Source organism: Cygnus atratus, chromosome 12 (genome assembly GCF_013377495.2).
Source record: "Cygnus atratus isolate AKBS03 ecotype Queensland, Australia chromosome 12, CAtr_DNAZoo_HiC_assembly, whole genome shotgun sequence".
Taxonomy (NCBI): Eukaryota; Metazoa; Chordata; class Aves; order Anseriformes; family Anatidae; genus Cygnus; species Cygnus atratus.
Window position 1 is genome coordinate 15803035 of NC_066373.1, and position 14626 is coordinate 15817660.

General features: G+C 40.7%; 1 long non-coding RNA gene across 1 annotated transcript in view; it reads right to left on the bottom strand.

The window, feature by feature from the left end:
* LOC118246318 (uncharacterized) overlaps positions 1–14626 on the bottom strand; it is a 111987-nt gene that overhangs the window by 46264 nt on the left and 51097 nt on the right. Inside the window, exon 6 of the long non-coding RNA XR_004778138.2 lies at positions 9193–9271. This is a non-coding gene — a long non-coding RNA (uncharacterized LOC118246318). The remainder of the gene's footprint in view (positions 1–9192; positions 9272–14626) is intronic.

The following is a 14626-nucleotide window of genomic DNA, read 5'->3' on the forward strand; positions in this document are numbered from 1 at the left end:
AGTGGAGGCTTGTCTAAAGGAGGCAGCTCCCAACCACCAGATTTAAACCACTGAAGTAAAAAGAAATACTCTTTTTCATTGACTTGAGTGGGCTTTGGATCAAGTCTGTAAGCTTTAGTAACTCTGCGACATTATAAAACTCAGTTTAGCAAAATATATAGCATATATAGAATCGAGTAGCTGAATTACTGATGCCCTCTCCCAATTTATTATTTATTCAAGTTTGATAAAAATTTCATGTCACATGATTTTTCTATTTATTTTTCCCTTCTCTTCTTTTTTTTTTTAAATAAATTTTGATTATGCCAAAAGGGCAAATGGCCAGTTTAACTGACTTGAGCCTTTGATCCTCATGAGTTACACGTCTCTTCAGCAAGGCTCTCATTTGAAGTGCTTTCAGCACCTGATTTATTAACAGTCGGGTGGAGTTAGGCTGTTTTGCAATTCCTGAGAAGCTGATAATAAATCTGATGCTCGTATCACAGGTGGTGCTGATATTTTAGCTGGATTGCAAAAAAAAAGTTCATAAACTGAAACAAATGTTGCTATATTGATGCTTCTATCCTGGAGTCCAGAAAGTTGTCCATTCTGGTGGACATTTCGCCTTCATAGATTTCCTCTCTGATTACTCCACAATTCAATCTTTCAAATGTCTTCCCTTCATATTATACTCATAAATTTTATTTTAATAAAAATAGGTGTCTAAAAGGCATAAACAAAAAATTCCACAAAAAACACCCTTAATTCTTTTTCAAATCCTTTGCACATTTTTTTTTAACCAGATGTTTCCCTGACTTGTCATTGTGATGAAAGGAAACCCAATATCCCCTCTGCTTTCCAGCGCAGAGCCGCAGAAACAAGGAATGACAGAGGACGAGCAAGAACCGTCTTAACTGGGAGGTGATTATTACAGCTAGGAGAAAAAGAGCGAAGACACATGCTGGTGGTGGGAGCTCATAGATTTGAACATTCCTTGTTACCTTTTTTCTCACATTCTAAAATAATTTTAAAGACTGCATCTGTGTGATTCAATACTCCAGCTGAAACAAAGTCAAATAAACTCCACCCACCTGTTAGCCAACATTCTGCAAATCCCGTATTAATGTCACGTTCCTAATTATATTTCACTTCTCCTATTACATTTTTGCTATGATCCTGTCTTCATTGAAAGCAGCTTTCATCTTAAACACAGTTTTTCTCTCTCTCATCTGCCCATTTACCCACCCCAGCCACCATTCATTACACACGGCCGGCTAATAGTTCCAATTTTCAGAGATAATCTTACTCCCAAATCATTTACACTACAATATTAATTATATGTTTTCGTTCAGGCTGACTCACCCTTCACTCTCTCAAGCTATGCTTAGTTTATAAAGCCATAACAAATGGTGTGATACACTTGAACGAGAGCTAAGAGCCTGGCAAAGCTGCTGTGCTGCCTGGAACAAAGCAAAGATAGACTTCTCCTTTAACAAATTGCTCCTTTAACAACCAGGCTCCTTTAACAAATTGCCGTGTTGTCTTCTATGTGAAGGCAACGTGAAGCAAAAGAGGCAACGTACATAATCAATACATATTTTATTCCTTTATCCAGAAGGTGTCTGCCGTCCAAAAACTGGATCCTCCACAGATCCAGCTGCTCATTCAGTGAAGGTTGCAAGGCTGTGCTTAAAATGATGTAGCTGCTAAAAGGCAGCTTATCTGTATCAGCTCATCTTATACACAAACAAATCAGGCACTTACTAGAAGAAGCCTCCACAGAGGTTGACAGTCCCTCATTATGCATTTCAGAAGGATCTTTTCTCGTAATTTCCTTCTCCAACATCATTGTCCTATTATTTTGAGAGTAACCACCACAAATGCAGGAGCAGGAGGCATGGCTGATCAGAATCACCACTCCCCTTGAGGAAGCAGAGTCCCCATTTCCAACTTTTCCCACTCTTCCCTCCTGTCTTTGTCCCATTCTGTGCTTAAGGAATCAGGAAAAACGTTTTTTTTTCTTTTTTTGCATAAAAAGGACTGCACGGAAGTGCTTGTAATGTGACACACAAGCTTTGTTATGAACACATGGGATCGTTTCCTAAGCATGATGCTTAAATGGAAAATAGAGTGCTTGGGAAAACCAGTCCCAATTCCCTTCCCTGCTCGGAGCCCACTGATGTACAATTCAGACTGAACAAAGGAAGGAGACCTTCTCCTGCACTGTAGATATAAATCTTTTCTCAGCATTGCTGGACAAGGCCCTGTGGCTTATGTAGGTGAGAAAGCTGTGAGGAAATGCAGGGGGATTTGCTATGGGAGAGCTTGTCCAGCTCACTGCTTGCAAAAAGATATGGCTTTGAGTTGATGGGCATCTTACTGCACAGATGGCAATGAACCCATTGTGTACTCCTTCCACACTCATCTCCAGTGTGCCAGAAACACAGGAAGAGATAGGATCAATCACTATATGCTTCTTTACATTTCTTTCTCCCATGTCTTTTTCGTTTTGGTTTGGTTTTGCTTTGCTGGCTAACTGCATCTCCATGGCTAGTTAAGATACTGAAGGCATTTCCTAATGTTGAGCTCTTCTCTTCTTAGCACTAAGCCATAGCTAAACCTCTTCTTTCCACTTTGCAAAGCTGCATGTAGCTGAGGGTTTGGGAAATCTTAAATCTTATTCTCAGTAATCACTAATGGCTTCCATGCTACGAATGTCAGTCTCACTAATTTGCAAAAATTTTACCTTACACCAGCGCTTTGCTTCCCAGCTGTCATCATCTTGTTACCCAGGAGCTGCGTTAATCTATTATAGCTGTTCTCTAAAGCAGATAATTTGTGCCTCTATATCGACGCCCAGATGCCAAAATAAGGCCAGAGTGTTCTCAGGGAGGAAACCATGCTTGCATCTGCAGATCCAGGACCAACCAGCCTTTCCAGAACAAGTCAGGACAGCTCTGACCTGCTGTGACTGGTACCCACCTTTTGTAGCTGCAAGGGACCAAGATTGTAGGCAAAGATTATTCAGGTAAGTATGTCCTGGCTGCAGTCCGAACACAGTTGTAGGGATGTGACACAGGAGTTACAGTGACACATCTCCTACCCTAGGCTCTCCCGTGCAAGGAGAAAGTCTCTGGGGAGCAGCGAAAGATTTGCACCACCAGAACCAAAGCCAGCAGTCCCCAGTGAAAATGTGCACCTCCTCTTTAACCTGCATGCTTGTGCTTGTGTCAAAACAGGCCCTGGAATATATATAGGTGATTTACCACTTCCCACGCGCTGCTATCCAGCTGGGGGCAAGAAGGCAGCTTTGGCTGAAATTGCAGCTGAAGTCACAAACTCCAAAGTCCTTTTTTCTTTTTCTTTTTCTTTTTTTTTTTTTTTTTCTAGAAGGGGGTCTTAGTTACGTGATTTTCCCTGTTTTGTTAACAGTTGTAGAGAGAGGCGGGAATGCTTGGAAGTGTTTGAGAGCTGACATGACAGAATGCTACAGCTTTTCAGTGTCTCAGTGGTCGGCTGTGTAAATTAGTAGCTAGACCACTTTACAAATGTATATTATTTACCCAGCAGATGCTGTTACGGTCTCTTGTGTAAATTCGTAATTAGACTATGTACTGCTTTGTGAAAATCCTTTAATAACAAAGGTGCCACTGGGTGCTGAAATAATTAAATCAGCCCATTTGAAACAACACTAGTTCACCACTTCGACTTGGGTGATATAGTATTACACATTCCTGTAAAAACAGCCAGAGAAATTGAGAGTGATCAGCTACAAACATCAGATACAAGGGATAATGTTACCCATTCAGTAGCTTTGGGTTTGGCATGAGTCTACTGTCACAGTCGAAAAAGTTGCAGCCAACATACCAACAGCACAGACAAAGAACAGATGATCCACCTCCTCTGCCATCTATCATGCACAGCATTGCCAACTCCAGGGCTTTACCAGCACTGACATTTAAAACAAAGTATGTGTCAACCATATTAAATAATACACCAAGCTGTGGGTTATTAAGTGTGGGGTAATTTGACCACAGCAATTAAACTGAGATTAAAGAATGATAAAGGCAATGTTATATACACTGTTCAGTGGGGTTTTTGGAACATATGGAGTCCTGAATATTTCCAAGTGTGAAAGCCACATCAGATATTAAGGCGCATGTCAGTCACAAGCAGCATCCTGCTTCTGCACCCTCCCTCCTCCCCTTCCCCCCATGAGATGCCGCCTTCGAATGGGGATAGTTTTTGTTCTGCATATATTCAGCAAAGGAGATGTCTTCTGACTCGAGGCTGCAACTGCAGCCCAAGGGACGTGTTAGCAAAGCAATGGTTTAACATGGTAGCACACTAAAAATACACCATTTGCAAGCACTGAGTGGACAATCCGCAGTCACTGTGCACGCAGGCCACAGACTCATGGGCAAACAGTTAGTTTCCAGACCAACAAGCCTGGTGAAATATCTACTTCCTCCTCCTCAAAGGCTTTTATGATTAGAGTCCAACGGGCATTTTGCACCTAGCCATCTTTTCTGCACACATGAAAGCAACTGCTTTCAGTCTGGTCCGGTTAAAGCCAGAGAAAACTCAAACCTAAAGTCACGAGGCAGCTCATCAGCAATCTGCCCTCACGCCATGTCTGCAGGCATTTCCCCTTCCAACAGGGCAGCCAGACAGAGAAGCAGTCAAGACCCCAGCTCTACAACAGCTAACAAAGGGGGCATTGGAAAAGCGGGGTTGGAATTTCCTATCTGCAGCCATATTCCTGGAAGTATTTTATTATTTAGAAGAAAAGAGAAACTTATCATTGAAGGTGAGCTCACATTCCTGAATTACACAGTTACCAAGCATGCTGTGAATATGTTCTCAGATAACTGGAGAACAGACTTGCTTAGCAACTGCAGTAAGTGTGGGTCAATTATAACACAACTAGCCGTAACATGCACAAATAAAAATCCTAATAAAACGATTGAAGCTCATAATCCATTTATAAACAATGTCTCTTATAGTGCTCCTGATGGAGAGAGCCACCATGGTGCTCCCCATAAATATCTTAGCCTTCCTTCTTTAATATTTCCAGCTGGCTGCCTTTGGGACATCTTTGAAAATTCCAGGTAAACAATATTTCTCTAATATTTACTCATCTCAAACCTGAACAGTTCAGGTGTAGTAAATAGAGGCTTTTGAATATCCATCTGTATTTTAAAAACTATCTTCCCCTGAAAACAAAAACAAAACCAAACCAAAACAAAAAAACACCACCAACAACAAAAAACACATAGGTATCCAGAATGTTAACTAAAATTTTAAAAATAACCACATTATAGAAAAACAAAGCTCCATTCTAGCAAGACATATGCAGAGAACCACATACATTGAGATAAGAAAACCTCCGTTTAGAAATGTGTAAAGAATCTTTAAAATATTTCCAGAACTCAATGAATCAAAAATGGGAAAAAAAAATCCTCCTGGAAATTACTGAGATACGGAACGTTCCACGATTGCTAAAGAAAAACATAAAAAAAGCAACATACCCAGACCTGATAGGATATTGACACTGCTAAAACTGCTTACCTCCTACTTGAAGGCTTTTATACATACTAAAAAGCAGGCAATTCTTGCATACCTTCCCTACTTGCTTATCTGTAAGTACATAAGTAGTTCTGTTGCAATCAACGAGGCTGCTCATACTCTTAACGCTGAGCACATATTTCATTCAAAAGGAAAAAGGAGAGAAAAAAAGAAAGCTTATTGAAACATGGAAGATAGTCCCACTGCAGTGATCCTTTGGGATCACTGTTTGTCACTAAAAACTGTTTTGAAAAGGTAATAAAATTACTCAATTTATAGAATGGTATGTTTTTATATCCTTATCCAATGTATAGCACAAATTTTATGGCCTTTGCATGCCATCTCTTGTTATTTTCATTGTCCTTCAATGTTACACTAATAAAATTTGTTTTTCTAATGATATCGATTTAATCATCTGAATTCAACTTCTGCTCTCTGGATCTTTGAATACTTCCCCAATACCACACACCACTCTACTATGCCCGAATGGGATTTCCAACAGCCTATTACTTTGTTTAAAGGCAGATGATCCTAATGTGTCATGAACCATATTTACCTCTAGCGAAGACACAACTTATAATAAGAGAAGAAGACAGAGCCCCATGGTCACAGAGACTCCTGCAGCCTGAGGCCAACATCAGACAACTTTTTCCTCTTCTGAAAGTTTCCTCTGGGACAGACCATAGCATGACTCTACAGTGATACAATCAGTGCTATTAATAAGGCATCAAGCATGAGCTAGACCTTCTCAGAGAAAAAAGCAGATAGAAGAAATGGTCTCAGAAGTGGACTCATCGTCACTCCGAATTTCTGAAGTCTCCAGGGATGTCCAAGCCCTAGTGCTGGTGCTAGACCTCAGACCCTGCAACACCCCGGCCATCCCAGGGCCACAATGTCCAAGCCAACAAGGGCACGTTATGTGGCACCAGCTCTCTGCTTGTCTGATGTGCAATGGGCTCAAAATTGCCCAAAGAGCAGTTCTTTCAAGATCTGGGCAGCAATTTTTATTTTGCTCTGCGATAAGCTATTTATCCACCTTTGCCATCTGCCACTAGCACAGGCACATATTTTTTTCCATTATCTTTCCAATGCCCATGGGCCATGAGAATGAAAGAGAGTACCATAAAATAAACCAGATTTTTTAAATACTGCACTCAAAAAAAAAACCTCTCTCTACTGTAATAACAAATGCCAAATCTCATAGCACCTTCTTTTTAATAACTGAGCTATAAACCCCTCAATAATGAGGCTTGTAATGGAAACGCTGAGTCTCCCTTTACTGCTATGGCCTGAACTTGCTACTATAATCAGCTATTTTTATCAGTTAGTTCATTACACCTTAGAAAAATGACTGCTGGCAGCAGGAGTCTTGTTTCATTACAGACACTCTTAAATGCTCCAGCGTGATGCTATAACTAAGAAGCAGAAGAAAGTGGGAAAATGAGTGAGAGAGTTGAAAGAAAGCAAAAGCTGAGGGAGGGATGGAGGGAAGAGAGAAATAGGTGCACTGGATGACAGTCTCCTGACTTGTCATTTCCAGCTCTCATCAGCCATGTAGAAAACAGAAGCTCAGCCCCTGCCCAGGCAGGGCTGGTTTTATCCCTTGGGTCCCTCTGCCACCTAGCCTGTCCCCTGTGCCACCCTGGCAGTGCCGGTGGCTCCTGGCCTCTCCTGGTAGCCTCGGAGTCCTCAGCCCAGCTGAGCTCTGCTGATCTCATCTACCACCAGATGTGACAAGTTTTCCTTCTTGTTCTAGAAACTTTGTGGATTCCTGGTCATTTCGGAGGCTTTTTGTTCTCCTTGTTTTCCCTGAATACATCAGCTGGCATACATTCACTCACTGAGCTTGTAGGTTCCCAAAGCTTTCAGTGACCACTGGAGTATATTACATACCCATTTACCCTTATATAGTTTATCCCTTTCCTAAACAAGTCATGAGTTTATTTTACAGTTTTAACTGCAAGCAAGGCATGTTGAAAGCCTACCTAATTTACTGCGTAAACATCTAGCTAACTTCCAGCTGTGTTCTCTAGAGAAGCAGATGAGGACACGGAAAACATCAGTAGCAGGTCTTTTCTTGAAAGATCTTTAAGAAATGCAAGGTGAACTGCAAAGCACAAATAACTTGTACCTATTTTTCTCCCCCAAAACTAAGATCTTTAAAACTTTATATAAAAATACCATTAACAGTGTTATCTCTACAGGTGCAGCTACATACTGAGTATCTCAAGGGCACGCTGGTATCCTCCCTATCTTCACTGCAGCCAGTGAAAGCTGGAGCCATTTCTACAAAAAGCCAGCATTTCAACAAGCACTTTCACTTAACAGCAACGCTGGGGTGTTGCTCAACAGTGAGATACGATAAAGAGAATCCGTAAGACACTTCTAATATGCTGTATGACTAATTATTGAAATGTGCAGACATAATACTTTGACCTTGAAAAAAGTACAAGTAACGTATTTGTAAATATAATTATGAAGGGCACATGGTTGCAACATGATGACAAACAATATTAAAATTGCAAATGGAAGGAGATTCAAAGAAGTTTTTTTTTCCATGTGCAGAAATTTTACATTGTTTTCCTTGCTAGCGTCCCAAGCAACATCGTGCATGTGCAGTTAATCATGTCTTGTTTATATAAACACAATACAATTATATTTGAGTTTTCCTAACTCTTGCACATTTAAATGAGAACCATAATGTTGACCGTATGACAGATCCAAATACCCTCCTGCAGGGAGAGAAAACACAAACCCTGTGAATCTTGCCTCAGTTACAAGATGGCAAGGCATTCATTACGCAGCTTTACAACCCTAATCTCTCAAAAATACTTTTTAACTCTGTTCATTCAAAACCTTCAAAATTTAGTCCATGTGCCTCTCAAAATACTTAGATATCCTAAAATCTTTCTTGACCCTACACTGTAGGGAGCTTCCTCCCGACTTGAGCTGAGCCAGCATCACAGACCCAAAGCAAACTCTGTCCTTGGTCTTTGCATACTGCTCACACTGCATTTCTTCCAATCTTCAGGGACCAAAAGCTAGCAAGATCCATGCCCTTTAAAGACGAAGATCCATGCCCTTTTGTTGTGGTTTAGCCCGGCTGGCAGCCAAACACCACACAGCCGTTCGCTCACCCTCCCCCCTCCCTCTCCGGGATGGGGGAGAGAAACGGGAAAGTGAAGTCTGTGAGTTGAGATAAAGACAGTTTATTAAGACAGGGAAAATAATAACAATAATAATAATAATAATAATAATAGTATTAATAGTAATAATGTGTACGAAATAAGTGATGCACAATGCAATTGCTCACCACCCGTTGACCGATGCCCAGCCTATCCCCGAGCAGCCGGCCCCCCACCCCGGCTAGCCACCCCTATATATTGTTCAGCATGACGCCAGATGGTATGGAATACCCCTTTGGCCAGTTTGGGTCAGCTGTCCTGGGTCTGTCCCCTCCCAGCTCCTGCTGCACCCCCAGCCTGCTCGCTAGCAGGACAGAGCGAGAAGCTGAAAAGTCCTTGGCTTGGTGTAAGCACTGCTCTACAACAATTAAAACATCAGCATGTTATCAGCGCTCTTCTCATTCTAATCCAAAACATAGCACCCTGCCAGCTACTAGGAGGAAAATTAACTCTGTCCTACCTGAAACCAGGACACCTTTAAAGACGAGCACTCATCTTCCTCAACGCCTCCTTGTTCCACTTTTGTAGCCGAAAGATGCCTGGAAAGTACGAAAGAACACTAAAGGGACACGAAGTAAAAATGAGATGACCATTTTACACATTCATTCTTTATCATACTCCATGCCCTAGGTCTCTAATCCCTTTAGGAAAGACCTCAAGAAATATTTCTGCCAGGAAACATGTCTTCATGAGAAGGGAATGAGCTTTTCACACACCCACACTGACAGGATACATATTTGTGTGGCTGCCCATCTGGCAGAATACTGATCTGGCTCCAGGTTAAAAAAGAAATCAAGCAAGAAAGAAAACAGAGAAACGAAGATAAAAGAAAAGAAATTGACTTTTTCTTGTTTTCCAAAGAAATAGAGTAAATTAATTAATTATATAAGAAGGACTATGCAAAAATGGTTTCAGCGAGATGCACGTTGCATCCCTCAGCCAGGCGGCCCCATTAATAGGAGCGCAGGTGAGCCATCCGCAAAGGCGAGCCATTGCCTCGGAGCTTCACAGTGAGCACAAGCACCCCATCCTTAGCCACAAGGCAAGTGTAGCACAGGTGTATTCTAGGGCAAGAGCACTGAAGCAGAGAGTAGAATAGCAACACTCTTTAACAAAGCTTTTGTGGTTATAGAACAAGTGTAAGAGCTTTCATAAAACCACGCTGTTTTATTAAGCAGAAAAAAAAATCTCCTCCGTGATGATGTGGAACAGCAATTCCCAAAAGTGACTGAAGTATAGCCACTATCTTTTTCTTTTTTTTCACTTTTTTTTTTGATAGCTTTAATTTGCTTGTTCTTTATGTTCACTGGCAGCACTGCTAAAATGTATCTTTACAACCTATTGTCTTAGGTAAGATTATATCAACAACTCCAGATGGACCACTTTTAAAAATAAATTCTGCTTTCCCTTATCATTGACAGGAATCACATTTACATATTCTCCTGGTGGAACTGATAATGCACTGGATGATTAATGTGCCTCGATGTACTGATACCTGTAGACTGTTTGATCAATGTCTCGCAAAGCAAGTGTCTTTCATTCAGTACGCTCAGAGTCCAAAAACACCCTGTGATTAATGTAACTAAATGTTTGGGGTCAGCTGAACCTACAGTTCCTGTTCCTGATTCAATATCAAACTAAAGATAGGTCACAAGAGAGTGGATTAGTCATTTGAAGAAAAAGTCTGAGCGTGCAACTCCAAACTATCTCCTTCAGGAAAGCTACAGAAGAGCTCCAGCATTTTTCAGTTACTACTACAGTCAGCTGCACCATGCTTCGCCTCATTGTTAAGCAGCACAGCCCAACATGCTAAGCCTTTTAATGCCAGGATATTTCCAGTAGAAAAATAAGGGGGGTTGATTCAGTCCTTGGCATTGAAGTTTGGATTTATTCAGATTTATTTATTACAGTTAGCGAACCATGAAAATCCAAGTCTCTGAAGTCATTCCCCAAAGAAAGCACTTCCTCCAGTAGGAAGATAACAAACTGGCTAATGAACACTAGACCTTTTCCTGGTTTTATTTTATCAGCTGATGTAACGCTGACTATTTCTGCCTGTCCTTACAACAGCTGTTTGCTGGCTCATTAGAAATGGAAGCTCTAAGAAGCATGGGGACTTGCTAAGGGACAGCTTTCACTTCCACTCACACTCCTTTATCCTTCTCGGATGTGTAGAAGCCATAAAAGCCATGCAGGCAACAAGGGGAAAAAAGTCTCCTCTTGCCTGTATGACGGCTCTTCTTGTCTTCACCTTGCTCCTACCACATCTCTGACTAGAAGGCAAGAAAGGAGAGAGATCTGCTGAATACCATCAGCTAGAACCTGGCTGCCTTGGGGTGCCTCTACAGCCACAGACTACATGACTTGTCTCTCCTGCCTAGTGACTGGGCAAGTCTCTGCATCACTCCGTGGAGTTATCTACACGAGCTAGGGAGCGAGCAGACATTTCAGTGATGTCCTGTAAGTGAAGTGAGATGAATCCAGGGCAAGGTATAGTATGCTGGGAACAGATATACAGATCCTGTAGGACTTACACATGTTGGAGTTGTGATAGCTATTGGTCCCCAGGAGAATAAAGGTGATGTGCAGCACCCTTAGTGACACCTGCTCCTGCACTGCACCTCCCTCTGTTCAGCCCAGTACTGCCATTCTGTTCTGTAAACACAAATGAGCACCATTTTTCTGATGTTAGGTCCATTCAGTGGCCTGTGCCCCCAGGCTTTTAAATAAGACCTCCGTAACATCAAGTGACGACTTTTTCCTGAGACTGACTCACATACGGTTACTGAAATGACCAAAACCTGAAATGACCACTATCAGACCAGGAGAAAGTAAAGTGCTGGGATCCTATGGAAAAGACAGCATATAAAAAATAAAAGTAAAACAAAAATTAAAACACAATGCTGTACTAGTAAATACGCCAGAAAAAAAGGATAAGGGAGAACACAATAATTTATCTCTTAATTAAAAAATGAGCTATGCTGATACAGAGATTTAGGGCTGAACTGTACCTACCCCTGTGAAAATGTGCTCAGGAAGAGATAACCAGAGAGCCTTTCCTCTCCTGTATGCTCACCCTGGGAACAGATGTGGATCAGCTGGCACCGTCCTCTCCACCAGGTTCCACCCGTGGTCTGCAGGACAGAGCTGACCTTGGGGACAAATCTTGCCAGCCCACCCCATTTTCTGCCATGGGTACAACAGAGTTGAAGTGACAGTAAATGTCACTACAGCATCTCAAAAGCCCAACAAACAAATCATCTGATTGCTCTTCACCAACCAAAGAGTCAACGTCTTGGTGGACATGTGCAGGACAACACAGAATGCCTGCTTTCCTTTATACCCAGCCCCACTGATCCAAAATCCTCTCCCCTGCCATGTTGTCTCCTATGCTATTGAGTTTCCTCTCTTGCAGCCAGGCTGCACGAGGTGATTAGTGACAGAACAGATGATATCATCTCATATGCAACATCTGGCGATGGCCAGATCTGCCCTGAAAATTGCTGGTTTGCAAAGTAGTTAATCTTACAGACCACAATGATCTCAAGAGTAAGGAGATTAAAGAGCAGGTAAGGAAATGCATTATGCCGGAATTGTTGTTCCTTTCCACATGTCCTCAGAGCTGCCAGAGACATCACTAAAAGTGCAGTCTGGGCCTCAAAATCCTATGTCACAAATGAGCATCTCTGCCAGCAAAGCCCAACTTGCTTCTTGCTGAAATTCCCAGCTGACGATGGCTTCACCTGCCTGCTTTTTGGAGCAGCTTCCATGTTCCTGTATTGTATAAAAGATGATGATGCCTGGTACTAAATGTGCAGTAGTGAAATGTAATCGGCTTCAGCAGAGTCATTTCTGACTTTCCTTATAACAGAGGTTTCTGGGCCATGTCTTGAAACCCAATGCAGGGATGCACAGGTCATCCATTACCCTCTTTTTCTCATGTTTTCCTTTAACACAGCTCAATACACCACTTCATAATTACACTGTGGACTGAAAGCACTATAACTGACAATAGCTTTGAACTTAAAGAAACTATTAGAGGCCCTAAGATTGTGTTTATTATTCAGGAAATACTCAAGTATAATAGAGGTATCCTTAATATTAATATAACAGAAAAAGTTAATGCCCAAAAAATAACTATTATGAAAAGTCTTATCAATAATTTTAGGAATAACATACATGCATAATGAATGAATTTTGCCCAGGGGTAATAGCTTGCATCTTGGCCTGATTTAGTATGGAGAAACTCTGCATTATAATGAAAGGCAGAATTATAGTATAACTGCTAGCTTTATCACTGCTTGGTAGGATCCTAAAACTGTCATCAAAAAGTTAAAATTACACTCACTTAAATGATCTCTATAATACAAAACTATGTGCATGTGGATTTATTGCCCTCAGAATAATGTGAACAACTTCACCATCACTGGTTTGTAAAACGTTAATTATTCTGCTGCAGGTATACATCAAAATAAAACAAGAAGGCACTTTAAAAGAGGGTAGGCTTGAGGAAGAGACTTGACCAAATTTGCTGTCTTTATTTTAAACATGGGATGAAATGATTTATTTGTCATTTGAAAGGGTTGGGTTTTTTTCTTGTAGAATTTCTTAGATACTTCTGTAAATGACACTAGCTTGAGCTACTAAAGCATAAAGGGTTTTTAATTTTTGAGAACTATATTTGACTTTTTTTTTTTAATGCCACAGTATGAAGTGAAATGTGACTTCCTTGCTTTGGGAAGAAGTTCAAGTAACAGAGTGCAATCGATCCCTGAGGAATGACTTAAGAGCGGCCCTCTCTTAAGAGCAACTCTGCCTGCACAAACCCAAATCAAACGGAATAATAAAACAGTGCTGCTTTATAGACAGAATAAACACATTGGGGAAACAAGTGAATGTTACGTACACGCTGTTATACTTAAGTTTAGTGTAAACAATATATGCTCAGCACAAACAATTACATCTCTAGTGAGGTTCTGCTACTATGTCAGAGATTTTATTGCACGTGGCCAGTAAATCTGCTTTTCATCATCAAATGGCACTAAATTTCATACAATTAGAGTCTTATTAATGCATGATATAGCAATGTTTTAAATTATATGGTCCAATAATAAATTATATAAAATACAAATACTATGATGTTCATCAAAACCCTTCTCCTAATAAGTCAGAGTATTGCCAATATTATTTAATTAAAACTACTTGTTAGCAAGAATAAATCTAATCTAGTTTTATCTTGGGAGAGACTTCAATGTAGCCCTTTAAGGTCCTGATCCTGCAGAGACACCTCTATCCTTTCACGTTTCATTTTAAGGTCCTAGGTTTTTAAGATTTTCACACTTGTAATTCAGCAAACACAATCAGCTGTTGATAGGAAGACCAGAGGAGAAATAAGAGCTCTTACACGATGTCTTCCCCTGTCTTGTGTGTTAATAAATTTAAGTAGTTTTATGAAGTTCACAGACCTACAATTTGATGTATATAAAGCAAAGTGCTGTTACAACACCATGGAACCCTCACATATGTTCACAGGGTACCTGACACAGAGGGTACAAAGGTTTTGCTCTGTTTTTTCCACCAACTTCAAAAGGTTTTCACCTCTCTGCCTTTCTTCTGTAGGACTAGGTCTACTGCAAATCCATGAATAGGTTGTAAACTACTCCTCAACTCCATCCTATTCTAAGTAGGATTTATCTAATATCCTCTAACGGGAAATATTTCAGCACCAAAATGCCACCGTTTTGTTGCAACTCATTAGAAAAGCTATCTTTTTTAATAACAAAATGATCAATTTATAAAATCCATCTACATTTCTCTTAAAAAAATAGCATCTCTGCTGCATTTGTCTCAGGCAAATTAGTTTCTTCAAAAACACATGAGTATATTGGGAGAAA